Source organism: Coffea arabica, chromosome 6e (assembly GCF_036785885.1).
Source record: "Coffea arabica cultivar ET-39 chromosome 6e, Coffea Arabica ET-39 HiFi, whole genome shotgun sequence".
Classification (NCBI taxonomy): Eukaryota; Viridiplantae; Streptophyta; class Magnoliopsida; order Gentianales; family Rubiaceae; genus Coffea; species Coffea arabica.
Window position 1 is genome coordinate 55,721,564 of NC_092321.1, and position 20,033 is coordinate 55,741,596.

Consider the following 20,033-nt stretch of genomic DNA (forward strand, 5'->3'; position numbering starts at 1 on the left):
TAACCAGATTTGCTGGTGCAGAAGATGACAACTGTCCAAAATGGCCCACCAAATAAAAAAAATATTTCCAATATTTTTCTAAACTATTTTTCGAGTCTTTAGCGATCTAATATGGAATAGATATTTTTAGGGGTGTTTTTTAAAATTTTCGTACGAGAGTGTATGTGAAAATCAACTAGTATAGAAATATTTGTTTGGATTAGGTATTTTTAAAAATGTTTTTAAAATTTTATTTAGCTAGCCTTAAAAATTTGAAAAATTTTTATCACCCATCACCACCATCTGCCTGCCCCTGCTCTACCTCTATCGTCTCCTCTCTCTTCCCTCCTCCTCCCCCTCCCTCTTTCCTCCCTCCCCTCCCCTACTTTCCCTCACCCTCTCTGGTCACAACCGGCATGACTAGAAAGCTCGTGCTGATCACAATCAGAGAAACGGAGAAGGGAGAGGGTTGTGAGAGGAAGGAGGGGAAGTGAAAGGAGGGAGGAAAGAGAGAAGGGGAGGAGGAGGGAGGGAGGGAGGGAAGGAGGGAAGGAAGAGGGAGGAGAGAGATGGGGGGAGAGTGAGGAGGAGAGGGTGGCAGTTAGCGGTAGTAGCCAGTGGTGGTGGTGATGATGGTGTGTGGAGGAAGAAAAAAGTTTGAGATTTATTTTTTGTCTTTTAATTTTTAGTGTATTTGAGTGTGTGTTTTTAAAATTGTTTTTGATGTCTTTTCTATAATTTGTTACTATAAACTCTACAAATAGTTTGTAGGAAAAATAGCTAATCCAAACAGGGACAACATACCATTGAAGTTCCAAGCTCAATACGCATAATACATTGTCATTGACGTAATAAAAGAAACTGAGAAACACATCCCTTCTTAACTGACCCGGACTTATCCTTCTTAAATTCAACTATGTATCTAGCTAATTATTGAAAAGCCTGGATTTTGTGAAAAATCTTTCACCAGCTGATCTTACCCACTGGTTTACTTTGCTTCGTATGATCAAACCTGTGCACCTACAGTAACAGGACATACGAGATTATGCATAATGAAGTAAAAAAAGGAGGAGGGGGGGGGGGGTCCAAAAAAAAGTACGCATTTCTTGAAGTCATGTATGAATTAGTGACATGCAGCCAAAACTCTAAGAAAGAAAATTAGGCAAAATTGAACTCTATTCTCAGTTATTTCATATATTTGGTAAAAGCACCCCATATTCCAAAGCAAGTCATATCCAAATTCAAGAAATTAATGATAAAAAGCCGTCTATTTAAATTGAGCTGGAAATAGTTTCCAATCTTCACTGAGGATTTGCTGGGCGGCTATTGGCAGATGAAACTCTAGATCCCCATTCGAGCAGCTCTTTACTTGTATCATCTTTATGAACGATCACTTCGATGAAGCACAAACAGTCTTTCTTCTCCCCCATCGCCATCTCAATTGCGTCAATTAGTTCCTCCTCAAAGTGTACCTGAAAATTTGCACCACCATACAAATAGTCCGCCACACAAAATATTAATATATTACAATCCAAGGCATTTTTTTTTGGACTTAGCAATAATTACCTTTGTATTCCAGCAATTGCCTTCGCCATTGCAAAGTGCATCCACTAATCCAGTGTAGTTCCAGTTCTTAATCACATTGTATGGACCATCATGAATTTCAACCTCTATGGTGTACCCCCCATTGTTAATCAAGAAGATGATCGTCTTTTGGTTACAACGAATCATTGTACTCACATCTTGGGCAGTCACCTGCAACACAAAAACTTTAATAGTTTTTCACCTGAAAGCTCCCATCACCAATGCAAGCGATCACCCGCTTTTCAGGCACAGATTGAGCATAGCCCAGTGTAGCACCAATCCACCTAATGGAGCCATATTGCATTTGAAACTCATACCTGCAGCACCACCTTTTGCTGTCTAATTTTTAGAGAAAAAAAAATGGATGAAAAAGCACTAAATGATGTCGATACCTACCCACATCCTTCTGGTAATTTGAGCTTCTGGCAGTTGAACCAGGAATCACCAGTCTCAGCAATCACAGCTGTTTGTCTTTTGGATGTGCTGGAATAGTACATTGACCCTTAATGGCTCAGTAGGCTCACTTTTCCGGGGAAGCCCTTCGGGGACAAAGATTCGTTGATAATTTTCATAGGCAGTGTTATTCTTCTTGATCTTTTTGGTCAATTCGTGAAGGAAATCTTTCATGAGTATGCACCCAAAAGCAGGTCCGTTGCCAATGACAGCCCGGTCGGGCTGCACAATGATGGCCTTTTCTTTCTTGAGTAGGAGTGAATATCCAACTGAACTGTAGTCATTGAAGATTGGACCAACGAATATATAAGCATCGGCCGATTCCACAACCTCAGCGCAAAAGGCTGTGCCAACTGCACCCCAATAATGCCGATGAAGTGAGGGTGTTGCTCTGGCACTAAGGCCTTCGCAGATGGCATCATGGAAACTGCATAACAACAGGCGTCATCCAATTCTACGAATGCATCGCAAGCTTTTGCAACTCTCAGCTTCGGGCCTCCAACCATGACAGGCTTTACTGCCTTGTTCAAGAAGGCTGCTGCTGCTTCTACTGCAGCTTGGAGTCCCCTCTTATTAGTTATTACTCAATCTGAATCCATGTAATAATCTCAGGCATCAGTTGATTTTCGATAATTTGAGAATGAATCTAACAAGTATTTAAGCTCATAAGCAGTTTAATGTACCTTGGTGAGATTGAAAATGTCGGGGAAATCGGGTAATTTCCCACTCAAAAAATACAACTAGTGATTAAACCGATTCAATAATTCTCAGGAAAGATCGTCGAAACAACCTCCTAAGACAGAATTACCATTCCAAGTAAATTCCCAGGAAAGGCTGGAGGGGTCACAAGCGGTCCCACTTAAAACCCAGTCTCCTAAACAGAACTTACGTGCACGGTGTATTATCACAACTATACCCGTGTATACATAAATAATACGTACACATGAATAAGAAAAATACACCCAAATGAACCGTATAAAACACTACAAATATACCCGACAAATATAGACAAATATATTGAATACTATACTACAATAGAAAAGAAACTAATAAATAAATGCGGAACAAATAAAAGAGATAAGGAAAGAACGCACCCGAAAAATTGATAACGGAGTTCGGCCAATTTTGCCTACTCTTCGAGCACCACTCAAGCGACCTGCTTTTATAATTTAGGAGAGAAGAAAGAATACAAAGAATTACAAAATCCTTATGGGTAATTCTTTGTTGTTCTTGGTACAATTTAATTGGAAGGACTTGAGAGCTATTTATAACTCTCAAGCAATCCTACAATTCCTAAAACAATCGATGTGGGATTAAGAATTAAACCACCAATTTCAACAATTGTTGGCTTGTAAAAGTCAACAATTGATGCATTGAATTCAAGGTTTTGAATTCAACAAATCTCCACCTTGGCATAATTTTTAGTCCCACCCAAAAAATACAAACCTTCTCCCTCAAACAAAAAATCAAACGGTCCTTGTGGCGCTTCCAAATTTGCGCGCTCAGGCGCCAATTCAAATATGCAGGATATTGACCAAATTTAAACAATGTTCAAATCTGGACCTTGTAACCACCTTGGTCAGCATATCTGCAGGATTCTCCGTACTCCGAATCTTCTGGAGAAAAATCTCCTCTTCTTCGAGAATTTCCCGCACAAAGTGATAGCGAACATCAATGTGCTTCGTTCTTGCGTGAAAGACTTGGTTCTTTGCTAAGTGAATAGCACTCTGACTGTCACAAAACACGTCAATGTATTTTTGACCAACTCCCAAGTCTTCAAGCAATCCTTGAAGCCAAATTGCCTCCTTCACAGCTTCTGTAATCGCCATGTACTCTGCCTCCGTTGTTGACAAAGCCACCGTTGATTGCAAAATAGACTTCCAACTAATTGGCGCCTTGGCAAATGTGAACAAGTAGTCAGTTGTAGAACGTCGCTTATCCAAATCACCTGCATAGTCAGAATCACAATATCCAACTACACATTGACCAAGTGATTTATCCTGCTCAAATATTAATCCAACATTTACGGTATTTTGGATATACCGTAGAATCCATTTCACAGCTTGCCAATGACCCTTGCCTGGATCATGCATAAACCTGCTTACTACATCAATTGCCTGTGAAATGTCGGGTCTCGTACATACCATTGCATACATCAAGCTACCAACTGCATTAGCATACGGGACTTTCGCCATGTATGCTCGCTCTTCATCCGTCTTTGGAGATAATAGGCTACTAAGTTTCAAATGAGGAGCAAGCGGAGTACTTACAGGTTTTGAATTTTCATTCTTGCCAAAACGTTGTAGTACTTTCTTCAAATACTGCTTCTGTGTCAGACAAAGCTTGTCTCTCGTTCTATCCCTACTTATCTCCATGCCGAGAATCTTCTTGGCTTCTCCCAAATCTTTCATCTCAAACTCTTTACTCAACTGAGCCTTCAATTTGTCAATTTCAACTTGGCTCTTGATGCTATCAGCATATCATCAACGTACAAGAGTAAGTAGATGTAGGAATCATCTCGTAGCTTGCGGAAATACACACAGTGATCGTATTTGCTTCTTATGTACTTCTGGCCCATCATGAACTGGTCAAATCGTTTGTACCATTGTCTCGGTGATTGTTTCAATCCGTACAACGATTTACTCAGCTTACAAACCCAATTCTCTTTACCAGCAACTTTAAATCCATCTGGTTGAGCCATATAGATTTCCTCCTTCAAGTCACCGTGAAGGAATGCGGTCTTCACATCAAGTTGAGCTAGCTCCAAATTCAACTGCGCTACCAAGGCCAACAAAATTCTAATAGAGGAATGTTTAACAATTGGAGAAAATACCTCATTATAATCAACTCTCTCCTTCTGAGCGTAGCCCTTAGCCACCAATCTTGCCTTGTAACGAACATCATTCTTGTCAGGAAATCCTTCTTTCTTTGCAAATATCCATTTGCATCCAATTGCCTTCTTGCCCTTCGGTAGTTGTGTCAACTTCCACGTATTGTTCTTCTGAAGAGATTGCATCTCTTCTTCCATAGCATCTTTCCATCTACCATCTTCTGTACTTCGAACTGCTTCAGAAAATGTGGATAGAATATCATCAACAACTGGAAGTGCATAGGCCACCATATCAACAAAACGAGCAGGTTTATGAATTTCTCGTCTTGCCCTATTGACGGCAATTGACTCTTGCTGCTGTTGAGGTTCTTGGGTTGAAACCTCTTCCTCATCTGACTCTTCTTCTGTCATGGGAGAGTCACTGAAGGTGTTGTTTGTTGGGCTCACCATTATCTGCTCAAACTCCACCTGTTTCGGCGTATACTCCACCTGTTGCGGAGTACCACTGGTTCTGTCTTGTGTTACCTTATTCAACATGGCAGTTTTATCAATGGTAACATCCCTGCTGATAATGATTTTCTTTGCTTATAGACACCACAACCGGTATCCCTTAACTCCAGCACTAAAGCCCATAAAGAGAGCCTTCTTTGCACGTGGATCCAATTTTGATTCATTTACATGATAATATGCAGTAGAACCAAAAATACGCAAAGAATCATAATCTGTTGCAGGTTTTTCAGACCATACCTCTAATGGAGTCTTGCCACCGATTGCAGATGATGGCAAGCGATTGACGAGATGTTGAGCGTATGTCACAGCCTCAGCCCAAAACTTTCTGCCTAACCCAGCATTAGACAGCATGCAACATACTTTCTCCACTAGCGTCTTGTTCATACGCTCTGACACCCCATTCTGCTGCGGTGTTTTTCTAACTGTGAAATGCCGAACTATGCCACATTCTTGGCATATCTTCTGGAAGGGATCACTCTTGTATTCTCCACCGTTGTCTGTTCGGAGGATTTTGATCTTTCTTCCCATCTGGTTTTCAACCTGAGCTTTCCATTTAAGGAAAATCCCTAGCACCTCATCCTTACTCTTCATAGTAAACACCCAAACTCTTCTGGAAAAATCATCAATAAAAGTGACAAAATAATACCTGCCACCAAGGGATGGAGTCTTGGCAGGTCCTCACACATCTGACTGCACATAATCCAAAATACCCTTGGTATTATGGACCAGTGCCAAATTTCACTTTTCTTTGTTTTCCCAGAACACAATGCTCACAAAATTCTAATTTACAAACTTTCGTACCTTTCAATAATCTTTGTTTGGCAAGATTTTGCAAGGATTTTTCACCAGCATGTCCCAATCGCATGTGCCACAATTTTGTTGCTTCCGCATCCTTCTTGCTACTGGAAGATGTTGCTGCTGCTGCTGTTCCAACAACTGTACTACCTTGGTAGTAATATAGATTATTCTTCCTCACACCTTTCAACATCACAAGTGCTCCCGAATTTACTTTAAGAATTTCATCTCGCATCTTCACTTCCAAGCTTTTTGACTCCAAGAGTCCCAAGTAGATGAGATTCCTCTTCAAATTCGGCGCGTACCGAACATCCTTCAAGATTCTGGTGGATCCATCATGATTACGCAACTTGATTGAACCTATTCCAACTGTTTTACATGGATTGTCATTTCCCATGTACACAACTCCACCATCAAGTTCTTCAAATTCAAAGAACCACTCCAGCATGGGAGACATATGGTAGGTACAAGTTTAATCTAAAATCCACTCATTTGGATGGGATGTTAAAGGTGATACAGCCAAAGAGAAATCTGATTCCGCATCACTTTTGCATTCTGCAATATTTACGTCTTGCGGAGCTTTCCCTTTCTTCTTTAATTTTGGACAGTTTTTCTTCCAGTGCCCTTTCTCACGACAGAAAGCACACTCATCTTTGGCAACTCTACTTTTCGATTTGGACCTTCCTCTTCTCCCCTTTGATTGGCTTTGTTGACGACCTCTTGCCACTAACGCTTCATCTGCTGCAGCTACTTTCTTTTTCATTTTATCCTGCTTTCTCAATTCACGACTATACAAAGCAGAACATACAGCATCTAAAGACACATTTTCCTTCCCATGAAGTAACGTAGTTTCCAAATGTTCAAATTCATCAGGAAGGGATGACAACAACATCAAAGCCAGATCTTCATCTTCAAAATTTACATCTAAATTTAACAGGTCTGCTACTAATTGATTAAACATAGTGATGTGTTCATTTATAGTAGTACCTGGTTGGTAATCAAATCGGAACAATCTTTTCTTCATTAGGAGTTTATTCTGACCACTCTTCTTCAGAAATTTCTTCTCCAATGCCCTCCACAATTTCCATGCAGAAGTCTCGTTCTTGAAAGCATATTTTTGCTCTTTGGACAAACACGATCGAAAAGTTTCGCATGCCAACCGATTTATGGTACTCCACTCCTTCTCTTCTATGTCATCTGGTTTCTTTTCTTCAATGGCAATGTCAAGACCCTGTTGGAAAAGGAAATCCATGACCTCGCCTTGCCACATGCCGAAATGGCCAGTACCGTCAAATGTCTCCACCGCCACCTTCAAACTTGACATTGGAATCCTCGACCATGTGGACGAGGAAGCCGATGCCCCAGATATAATTCTTGACGTGGAATTGTCAGATGCCATTACAGACTCAAATGATAGTATTCAATATAACAAATTACAAATAAACTAAAGGACGAACCTTCGGCTCTGATACCACTTGTCGGGGAAATCGGGTAATTTCCCACTCAAAAAATACAACTAGTGATTAAATCGATTCATAATTCTCAGGAAAGATCGTCGAAACAACCTCCTAAGACAGAATTACCATTCCAAGTAAATTCCCAGGAAAGGCTGGAGGGGTCACAAGCGATCCCACTTAAAACCCAGTCTCCTAGACAGAACTTACGTGCACGGTGTATTATCACAACTATACCCGTGTATACATAAATAATACGTACACACGAATAAGAAAAATACACCCAAATGAACCGTATAAAACACTACAAATATACCCGACAAATATAGACAAATATATTGAATACTATACTACAATAGAAAAGAAACTAATAAATAAATGCGGAATAAATAAAAGAGATAAGGAAAGAACGCACCCGAAAAATTGATAACGGAGTTCGGCTAATTTTGCCTACTCTCCGAGCACCACTCAAGCGACCTGCTTTTATAATTTAGGAGAGAAGAAAGAATACAAAGAATTACAAAATCCTTATGGGTAATTCTTTGTTGTTCTTGGTACAATTTAATTGGAAGGACTTGAGAGCTATTTATAACTCTCAAGCAATCCTACAATTCCTAAAACAATCGATGTGGGATTAAGAATTAAGCCACCAATTTCAACAATTGTTGGCTTGTAAAAGTCAACAATTGATGCATTGAATTCAAGGCTTTGAATTCAACAGAAAATGGAACGGGCTCTCTGCTGAAAGTTGGATGAGGAATGCCTGCCTAGTTGCAACTGACGCTAATGTAGACAGGCTTGCTTTCTTTCAAATCGGTGGAAATGGCTTTATCAATTTGTTCATGTGCATCTTCTAAGTTATTAACCACGGCCTGGCACAAAAATTACACCCACAACAACAAAAATGGAAAAAAATCACTTCTCAATTAAACATCTATAATTTTAGATTGCTCCAATTTGCTACCACCATGATTTTTTTTATTTTATTTAATATAGATTTTCTTGGTATAGAAGTTATCTGCAGTGCAAATTTCCGACATACCAAACCAAGTTGGTCAATCAATTTGATACAGGGGTTGATAAAAGGAACAAGAGAGAGCGTTGTCTAGTAAATTCAAAAACCGTCGTAATTTTTTTTTTAGTGCAACTACTATTTTTGAGAAAATAAGATTCCAAATTCAGAAAATTATTTCTTCATTTATAATCTCCCCAAAATTTAATATTAGTATATATTGCTTTTGGTTAATCTAGGAGAATTTCATATAGTGATTAAAATTTACACAGGCACTTTTAAGAAGTAATATAATAATTATTAAAAATGGCATCATCTATCATTTGTCACCCGCCGCGATGTTCCATTGACAATAGATGCATTACTAAGTCCTTTCTTAAATAGTTAAACTAATTTAGGTTGAGATACAAAACCTAAAAGAGCTTACTCAAAAGGGGTAAAGCAAACAAGTTAGTAAAGAGAAAAAACTCCAACACACGCAATGTAGTTATAAATGGTGTTTTACAACGCCTTTTTTCTTTCCATTTTTTTTTTGCTTTTTTTGGGTTTTTTTCGGATTTTTATGTAGTCCTAAATTATTACACATAGATTTATTTTTAAAAAACTACACATAGATTTAAAAGGAAGAATCAAATTTACTACAAAAGACCCTATTATAGTGTGAAAAAACAAAATAGGCAATGCACCACAAATACAAAAGGACACAAGTACTTAAATTCATAGACACCCAAGTTTTTTGCTTTCTCTCTTTTTTTTTGGGAGGATCTAAGGACCACGTCAACCCAAACTAAGGCGAATTTCGATGCCCTTGATATTAATGCCAGACTTCTAATTTGGATTTCCCGAAGAAATCCTGATTTTCACGGTGGCATTGCTTCTATGGCTGTTCATGAAATCACCCAAGTGAAGTTCCTTCCATCCGTTGCCATGGGGTTCGGGATGTTTACCCGGTTCAATATCCTCTGGTGACTTGCCAATAAACACAATTTGTTGAGGTGAAAAACATCTAGTAATTTCGGTATGGCCTTCATCTTCAGCAAATATGATCGATGCAGATGCCCTTTCAAGTTCATGGGACTCAGAATCTAGCTTCAACACGAGATATGCCGAATAGAGTACTCTGCCTCTGTGCAGGTTCTTAGCAAGCACACATGCCAGAATGTCAAACGAGGGAACATTCTCGGGCTTGGCAACCTCGATGCTGAACACGCCTATCAAAATCAGTCCACAGAAATTACAGTACTATTGTAGACACCAAATTTTTGGTTTCGAATTTTATTTAATTAGTTTAATTTTAGATTTATTTGTTTCAATTTTAGGTTTATTTTGGTTGTTTCCTGTTTTGTGCCTCTTATTGTATTTTAATTAGCTTACGAGCATTTATTTTATCTACTAATTTGATTAAAAAAAAGAGAAAAAAGAAAAGGAAAAAGATGAAAGTGAAAAATGAAGGAAAAAAGATTGAAAGATGGCAACTTTGTTGTTTTTAGTTTGTATATTTTGGTGTGATGTTACTTAAATTGTTATTTTTTATTACTTAGCTTTATTATTAATTTTGTTAAATTATTAATAAAAAAAAAAAAGAGACTCGCACATGCAGCAGCGTAGGAAATTATTGTCTTTTTCATGGGTTTTTTCTGGTGGATCGGATGGCTGGAATTTTAAGGTAGAAATCAACCCCCCATCCTCACCTTTGAGGTGAGGGTTTAAGGGGGTTCCACTGGATATAAAAGGCTAAAAAAGAAGCGCAGCCAAAGGGGAGAGATAGAGAAATCTGAAGAAAGGAAAGAAAACCAGAGAGGGGGAACAGCGGATGAACGGAGAAAAAATTCTGAGGAGGGGGGAAGGATGAGAGTGGGCGGCTGAGAGAGAGGAGCAACTGGGGTTTTAGGGAAAAAGGAAAACAGCTAGAGAGAAAAAACAACGGCCAGAGGGGTCGGCTGAAGATTGCGAGGGAATAAGAGAATAGAGGAGAAAGTAAAGGGGGCGGCGGACGGGCCGAACAGAAATAAAAGAAACAATGAAGGAGAAAAGGGAAGCAAACGCAGGCAAAAGAAAAGGCTACAGTTTCTGAGGAAACCAGAGAGAAAGAAGAGCAACTGGCGGAAGGGAAAAACCCACGGAGGAGCGAAGAGTTTCAGGCCGTAGCGAGAAAGAGGAAAGGCCGCTGAAAAGGAATCAAAGCAAGAAGGGAAGGGAAGAAATATCTGGAAAAAGCTAAGGGTCGAGAGAGGTAGTTTATTTCTGCTATCTCCTTACGTTTTCGTGCATTTCATAGGCCAAAGAGGATCTCTTTTCGTTGTTTACCGGTTTTTTGTGTAGCCTTGTTTGATGGTTTTGTTTCCTAGGGTCAGATTTTGTTGGGTTGAGATTTTGTGCATAAAAGTTTGCTGCAATGAACTTGAAGCTTTCGGCTCATTGCAGCGATGATCATTTCTTTGTGGTTAAGTTATTGCTTTGCAATCTGTGCTGATTTTTCCCGTACGTAGTAGCATTATTGGATTTGTTGGGAGTAACTATGTGCATTTGTGTTGCTACAAAGCTATTGAGGAAGCTCTGGTCGAACGAAATTGCTGCCAGTCCTCACGTTGCTTGTTGCATTCAAGCCTGATGTTTTTGTTATGCTGTCTTCATTTTCCTTTCACTTGTTTGTTTATTTGCGCAAGTAGTCGCTTTCGTGTGTTTCGATGGAGCCTTGTGTTTGCTCAGAAGCTTGTCTGAAGTTGGTTGGGCCTGAATTGCGGTTGAATCTGTTAGTCTACTGATTGATGAGCTTGCTAGCTTTGATTTAAAAATCTGTCTGATGTTGAATGCTATGAAAATGAATGAAAGTTTACGTGGGTTGAACTGCAAAGCTATAGCAGAATTTTGTCGCAGCAATGATTGACAGGAGCTGCGTTTTCCTCTCCCCTCTCCCTGTCTCAAGTTCATACATCCAATTTTGGTTGATGATCTTGTGAATCTGATTGGAATATCATGTCTGCCTTTGGGATTAGCTATGTTTCTGCTACTTGGGTTTGTTCATTACCTGGTTTGTTGTTCAAATCTGATGCTAGGCTTCATCAGTTGCCGAAGCCTTCAGTTGCAGCAATCTTCTTCCATCTTGCATGAAAGTTTCATAAGTATTTGCATAATTTCCCTCTATGTCTTGCTTGTTGGATGTGGAAGTTGTTTGTTTTGCTGCTTAGTACAAAGTTTGGATAGATGAAATGATTTTAGTCAAAGCTGCTTAGAATTTGCTTATGAAATGGAAATGCAGCCGGCGGTCTTTTAGTTTTAGAAAACGTTAGTTGCAGAAATTTTCTTCTACGTAAGCTTGCATGCAGACAAAACACAATTGTCCTTTAACCCCTTAAGCCTCCTTAATGCTACTAGGACCCAATCAATTGAATGATTTCATCAATTTGGTCCCTGGTAGTTTTAATTTTTGCAACTTCGTTGTTTGTTTGTTTCAATTAACTACCATGCTTCGTTTATATTGCACTTAATTCATGACTTTAGGGGCTTTATCATCAAGCGAGCTTTGCTTTGCACATTTCTTTTAATTTTTCTTAATTAAAGTGGTACCTTGACCTTTTTATTGTTTTGAAGCCGTTTTTCCTTCATTTGCTTACCGACTCGAGAGAGGTACATCTATCCCTTATTTTGACCTTATTTGACCCTATGTGATCCAACGTGCTAAGTGAAAATTGCATGTCTACTTTGCTTTCCTTGCTTTTCCTTAATTCCTTTCATTTATTTCATTTACTTTCGCTTTTATTAATTCATTCTTTTATTTATTTATGAGGTATGTGTACACCTCTTGGCTTGTAATAGATAGGGCTTGGAGAGCATTTTTATTCACTTTTCCCCTTCCCCATTTGTTTTAGTTAGCCAATGTAATAGGTTTATTAGTGCGATTTGCTTGCTTTTGTTTCTACGTGTTAATTTGCTTTCTTAGGGTCTTGCATCTAGATACCATGCTTATGTGTTATGTGCAATATGTGATGTATGTGTTTATTTGCTTTATTAGCCTTTACATGATTTATTTGGTTTATAATGAATGTGTGACGTAACCGTGGCTAGTCCAAAGCTAGTCATGGTTGTCCCCTCAAACTCTTGCAAGTCCAATGCTTGTGAGAGATCGTTAGAAAATGGCTAGTCCAATGCTAGACCCAATAGGCCGTCCCCTCTCGTTAGTACATACTTGCATGTTTCACTACATTTCATGCATTTTTCTTAGTTTTTTGGCATTTGGCATGATCCTCCAATCCTTTCCCTTTCATTTTAGGTTTTTGCATTCTCATACTAGTCATAGGGTACATTCGCTTGAGAGTCCCCTTTAGGTAAGGGAAACGAGCGAGTGTGGCTACAAAATAGCCTTAGCACGCTAGTTCTTCCTTCTAATCAAAGGGAAAATTAAAGTCGTGAAGTTAGAAGTCATTTCCGTACCCGACTTGATGCATTCCTATAGGTTCATACACTTTCATTCTCATCATGTCACTCCCTCACCCTCTTATCCACATTTTCTCACTACTTATATCCTTCTCAATACAAATGCCATGTTCACACATTTTTCTTCTTGTCACTTGTTTTTCTACCTCACAAATTGCACCCAATTGCACTTATATGTATTTACTATCATATTTTCATCCATTTGCACACAAACACCTTTATTTTCCCAATTTGCACACATGCACTTGTCTTACATTCGCACACATGCACGTTTTCTTACATTTTCACACTTGCACTCATATTTGAGTCTTCATTTGCATCATTCGCGACCTCTATGAGGACTTTCCTTATTGGCCACCACAACTCATGTGGTTGGGACCAAAAAGCCTCGTAAGAGACATTTTAGATTTAGGATTGCATTTCTTTTTCATATCCATTAGTCATATCTAACATGCAACGCATATTTTGGGTAGAAGAATTAGGAAACGTGGGGCTAAATCGCGCAACTAGCTTTGGCTAGGGTAAGGGAGTGCCTTAAGCTTTGCCTTTGCCTTCTCCCTTATCAAATGTGACATCCGATCCCTTTCTTTGGTTACGTAGACCTAAAAGTTCTTAAAAAGGGGTTTGTTTACTTTGCTTTTCAAAAAAATTTATTTTTGGGTGACTTGGTACACCCTAACTCTATACCAAGTGGCGACTCCATTTTTCACGCAAAAAAACCCTTTTTGAACTCTGTTTGGCCAAATCGTCGCATTTTCAAGTCCCACGGCCTTTTATTTTCATTTTTACACACGTTCACATACATATCCCACACACTACTTTCACACACTCAAAAAGTGGGGCGCGACAACTATAATATGCAAAAAAATCGACAACTAAAGGGAGAAGTGCGACAACATGAATGCAATAGGAAGGGTTAGTGGGTTTGCATACCCAGAAGATTCATTAGAGTGCCATTTCCAACAGAGTGGATCATCACCGTGGATGATTGTTAGATCCCTTGCTTTGATGATGTATACATATCGCCCGATTCGGAGAAGGCCCGGATGATTTGTAACCAGAACAGTGCTTGCTGATACGAAATCAATAGCCAAATCAATGAATGACCTGTCTCTGAGTTGACTCCGGCTGACTTGGTTGATATTTGCAGAATCAATTCAGCGAGACAAGAAATTAGCCGAAACTGAGCGATTCATGACGATCTGACAAGCGAGATAGAAGTTTATGAAACACTTTGATTTTTTAGTATACTGAAGTTTGGAGCTTTTTTTGAAGCTTTTTTCATTTTTTAGTTAAGATGTGAGTCTTTTTTCATGAATTTTGAAGATAAAATCATCTTTTTCACCAAAAGAATCATAAGTTTTTGGGCAAAGTTTTGCTTCAGTAGAACTGTAGAAGGCAGAGCCGAAATCCGCTGAAGAAGACGATGAGTAGCCTCTGGTTTTAAATTTTAGACAATTAAGGCAAGGATTTCACACTATTTACCAAAATACCACCCATATTCTCTACTATGCTGGTTTAACCGTGGTTACTATGCAACTACTTCTTATCTTTTTCAAAATAAAATAATTTTATAAAAAGGCCAAAATCCTTTTAAATCTTAGTATAATTCAAAAAAACCATTTTCACTAAATAAATATTCTTCACTTTTCACTAAATAAATTAAAATTAAAATATTTATGGTATACTTCATAAGTATTAGCTATCGCAATGTGCATATTAAAATTAAAATATTAAATGAAATATTTTATGTAATCGCAATAAATTAAAATTAATGAATTATGTACAATTTTTTTATGAAATTCTCTAATTTTTAGTAATATTTTCAAAATTTTGAAAATTTTTATATGCTTTAATGTGCATATTACTCGATGTTCAACCGATATACCGTGACAGATGTAGAACAACCGCGACCGTGATCGGCGATGGCGAACCATGGATGTATACCTGTTGGAAAATTGAGGATAGAACTGAAACAGAAGGCTGATGAGCTATTCTAGTATGAATTTAAGGTAATGAGTACTGCTATTATAGTTATATATATCCTGAGCAGATGCTGCTTCGGAGCATGAGGAGGACCCTTTACATTTTGTTGAATGAGGATTGAAGATTGCAGAAATGGATATTTACAGGCCAATACAATTAAGTGACGTTTGTGGATATTTCTGTGACGGCCCCACCTCACCCTAAGGGGAACCAAAGGGTTCGATGGACCGCCTGCCCAACTCTCGCCAGGACTACGGAATCGAATCACACAAACCCGATATAGCGAACAAATGAATCCCCAAGAGAACAATCAATCAAAGACTACTAAGTTGAGAAACATGAGTTCTACACGGTAAGGTACCATGGTAACGAAAATGAAGACGAAAATGCAAATGGAAAGTGGACACATCACAATCCGACCAAGATACGGCCGGATTTGGTGAACAGTTCCCGCCAGAATTTTCTTTCCTTGTTCAAATGCCATGCTCATCCGATCGTCCAATGGTTACAAGTAGCATCTCAACAAATGCAAAGGTACCACCTCAAATGAATACACTTAATGTACATGATAAAACACTTATATACATACATTGAAAACTTTACAATTAAAAGCGTGATACATAATTAAAAGACAACTAAGGTTTTGATTACACAAGAGCTAACAAAAGAACGTTTACACAAGTTCAACCCTTTTCTCAAAATCACGGTTCATAGTATGGTTCTCTGTAAGGAAAACAAAGATAACGGAAAGGGGGTGAGTTTACCCTCAATGAGGTACCAAAATAATAGCAACTAAGAATCATGGAACTTCATATTCAATTAGTCACATATGCAAATCAAATAAAGAAATGAACAAACACTATAGATAGAAAGGATACGGGTGGCTCTCAGGAGCCCCAAATTTCCGGGTGCAGTACTTGATCCAAATCCGTTAACTCTCCGTCAACGCATGAAGAACAACCATGTCCTTAGACCCCCACTTTACACCAAATTCCGTCCACCAAACTTACCCCTTACTGGGCCCGAACACCTCAACAGAAACAGAAGTGGTAATACTCGAGTATACCGGAATCAAGAATCTCAATACCCAAAGATTCCTAAAAACAGACTACCGTGGTTCGTTATCTAATCGACCTGGCCCTTGCCGACACGACTCGAATAACTAGCCACAGGTTTTGAGCTCAGAGGTCACAGAAAGATCGTTGGATACAAGCCTCCAAACGACGTCAGAACAGATACAGATAACATATTCAAATTCATACAGTAAATAGGCATACAGACAGACAAGGGAACGAGTGTGATAAAATACACCCTCGTCTCAAACAGAATAAATAGATAGTACAGTCATTCAAATCACAGATGGCAAGTACAGAAACCAAATTAAGCAACAATGAAGGGAGTGGTACACTCACCAGTTCAAGTAAAACAAATTCAAACGTTCCCCCTCGAAGTACTTCCTGGATCACCAGCACGTCCTAAAATGATCAAAGTAAAATAATTATGGTTCCTATGGGAACGACATTCACAAATGAAACTCAACTATGAGTCATATGCCTAACTAAACGAACAACGAATGCAAGGGTGCAAAAGCATGATTTTGGACCGAAAAGGTAATGAGAGGACCTAGGGCTTGAACGACCCAAAAGCCCTTCATTTCTAGCAAAAAGGCAACTCAAACTTAAAGGAACCAAACGGCCTAGAAAATTGGACAGCATCTCCCCTAAATTTGCTTAGTTTTCCATCTTACAATCAACACCAACTCATCTCAAATCAATCACAATTTGACATACAAATCATAAACACACCTTTCGGCATAATAACCACAATTGAAGCTACACTTATCAGATTGAAACGAATTTTATAGTGTTTCGAAGCCAAGACATATACCTACATTTCTTATGAAAACCTCCAAAACCAAATCATGCATTTTCGTGGTCAAAATAGAAATCTCCACGAAAACAAAAATCTATCCGTGAAATAGGGCTCATTGGCAGTCAAGAGTATTTCAGTCATTTCACATGCTACAGTGCTTGGATTGAGCTGAAATTTTTCAGGCAGCTAGTAACACCATTTTCTACAACTTTCATGTTTTAACCTAAGTCTGATTCAGTCTCGAACATGCACGAATAAAGCCGGTCAGAACAGGGCAGATTTGAACCCTAAAACTGAAATTTCCGCACAAATTCTGAAATTTTCCGCAAACAACCGCAATTGACGTACAACGGCTCCATTTAACACAATTTAGAACTATCAATCCAAGGTCAATCATACCCATCATATGAAAACAGAAAAATCCCCAAAAAAAATAGAAATTTATATAACTCCACTTTAATCCATGAAATCTTTCATAAAACACCCTATTTAGCCACCACAAGTCACTAATTTGACATTAGCATGAACAAAGATGAAGTTTGTAAGCAAAGTACCTTGACACCTCAAGAAAGATGATAACTTAGGCTTTCCCTTTCACAAATCCCTCCACTAGAAACTTTAATCCTCCTTAGTAAGCAACTTTGATGCAGTAATCTACAATTTCAATGGTTGGAAATTAAGATTGAAGCAAGCAATTGAAGTTGAGGTTGACAAGTTTCTCTTGTTTCTTCCTCTAGGAGGTTCGGCCAACTCAAGCAAAAATAAAGATGATCTTGGTCAAATTTTTTATTTAGTAAAGGTGAAGAAAAGTTGGTCAAGTCCACCATCCAATCGGGTCGCGACACATGGCACTTTTAATGGTTCAAACTTATCTTCTTTTTTCCAATGGTTAATCTATCTAGGTAACCTCTAATTATTTCCTAACACCTAATACTTTAATCCCTTTGTGCAAAACTTAACCTAATTGGTCGAATTTCTCTCACTTAACGCACTCACGGGTCCCACGTCCAATATACACTCCAAACGTAACAGGAACTAACTTATATCAGGAAAATGATTTAAAAACTCTATTCACTTATAAAATCTCTAGAAAAATCAATATTATAGGGTATAGTGAAGAAAATGCATGAGAAAAAATAAAATAAAAGAATATAAAATAAGGGAAATTTACGAGTCTTCACACTCTCTCCCCCTTAAAGAATTTCGTCCTCAAAATTTCCTTCTCAACGGAATCTATCAAAATCTGCATTAGACGGCAGATCATACCTTCTACGTTCTCAGACGAGTCAGAGACCTGAAGTTGCTCTAGGAAATTCTCCCGAATCGGTACTTTCGATCCAGTCCCTTTTCCCTTCGTCTGTCCAGGGTTAGTCTTGATTGGTTGCTGGGTTCTTTTCCCTTCGCGCAGTACAATTGGGCAGTTAGCAACCCGATGATTGGCACCCCCACAACGTAGGCATTTTCTCCTTCTTTTCCAACAATTCACCTCAGTATGATTGATTTTTCCACAATAGCCACAAGAGAGGTGTGGAATTGAGATTTGACCTCCTGGTGAGGCCCCTCTCGGAGTATCTTCTTTAGGTGACCCCAAAATTTTCACACCACTAGTTCCTCTACCTACCTTAGCGAGTGCCCTACCTGGATCACCTTGTTCTTGTCTTTGAATTTTACTAAGTGCACCTCTTTTCTTTGCATGGAAGGCCTTCACTTGTGTACCTTAAATTTCTATTCTTTGGCTGTTCTCTGGAACTTCCGTAAAAGTATTAATTTGTGCCCTTGCTAAAGTCTCTGCTAAAATCCCTTCGCATTGCCTTTTCAGTTTTATGTTCTCGTGCAATAGCTCAATTTTCTCCGAACATTCATGTTTCCATCGCTCTTCCCAGTACTCGGCTAATCTCTTTTGAACCTCTACTTCGTTTCGAAGAATCTCAATTTCCTTATACATACTGATACGGAATATGGGCCGCTTATGGGCCATGTTTCGGGCTGCAAGAGAATGAATCTTTTAGTAATAGTTTAGTAGCTTATTTTTCAGATTTCTATTTTATTTGGTAGGAATAAGTTCAGTCCAAGACCTCATGTTGAGTTGGATCCGATTTATAGAGTCTAGGCTCACTATTACTTAAGTTGGTTAATTAGCCTTTATTGGGTTATGTTGGGCCAGCTTAAAGCCTTCATTGGGTCGATTATAAGCTGTCCATTAGTTAGCCCTAACTATGATTAGTGAGTCATTAGTTTAGCTGTCAAATCGAATAAGGAAACTTGCATTGTTTCCAACTTAGATTAGGTTTGCTTCTTTGTAAGGCTATAAATAGCCAAGCTTTGATAATTTAAGGTAGACATTTTTATGATAAAAATATTGAGAGAGTTTTCTCCATAACTTTTGAGCAAACCGTGAACAACTTAGAGTTATACTCTAGTGTTCTTGTTCGGCTTATCAATTCAAGAATCGCACTTGAATTGTGGCGCCTTCTACACTTGCCTGAGGTTCACTAATTCGTTTGGTTACGGGTTGAGATAATATCAACAAGTTCGTAGTCACGGGGATTAGAGGGGTCGTAGGGTTTCCGCTGCTACCGTTCTTGCGTTCGAAGTCAAATCCAACAAGTGATCTTGGGTCGCGAATCTCCTCACCAACGAGATTCGTATCAGCTGGCATCAGAGCTAGCTTGTTGGTAACATCGTTATCCCTCTTTTTGTGTACTAATTCGTGTCTGTCTTATTAGTTCAAAAAAAAAAAAAAAACAGGAACATTACCGCCGCTAGAACTTTTCCTTGTTCGTTCACATCGTGTCTTGTGGTATTGTGTGCAAACTGTCCTGAAGCTCTTTGTTACAATTGCTATTGATTCTGGCCAGATTGGAGTCTGTATTGTGTCACTTGGGTTGTGCAAACGACCCAGCAAAAGTCTCAAAAAAAAAAGAAGAGAGAAACAAAACCGAACAACTAGTGTCCTTAGAGTTGCGGCCATATTGCTGTTCCCATTGAATCTGGTGCACGCTATCCATACCCTTTACTGCCAATTCCTAATTAGTCTTGTGCGTTAACTCTGGTTGTGTCTTGCTGACATTACTTCAACTGCTTGGGTCCAGCAACTAAGGTGTTGAAAGTTGTGTCCAAGTCT

General features: G+C 38.8%; 1 pseudogene; it reads right to left on the reverse strand.

Moving 5' to 3' along the window:
• Positions 1-1,280: 1,280 nt before the first annotated feature.
• LOC113696831 (pyruvate decarboxylase 2-like) lies at positions 1,281-18,887 on the reverse strand (annotated as a pseudogene).
• Between the last annotated feature and the right edge of the window lie 1,146 nt (positions 18,888-20,033).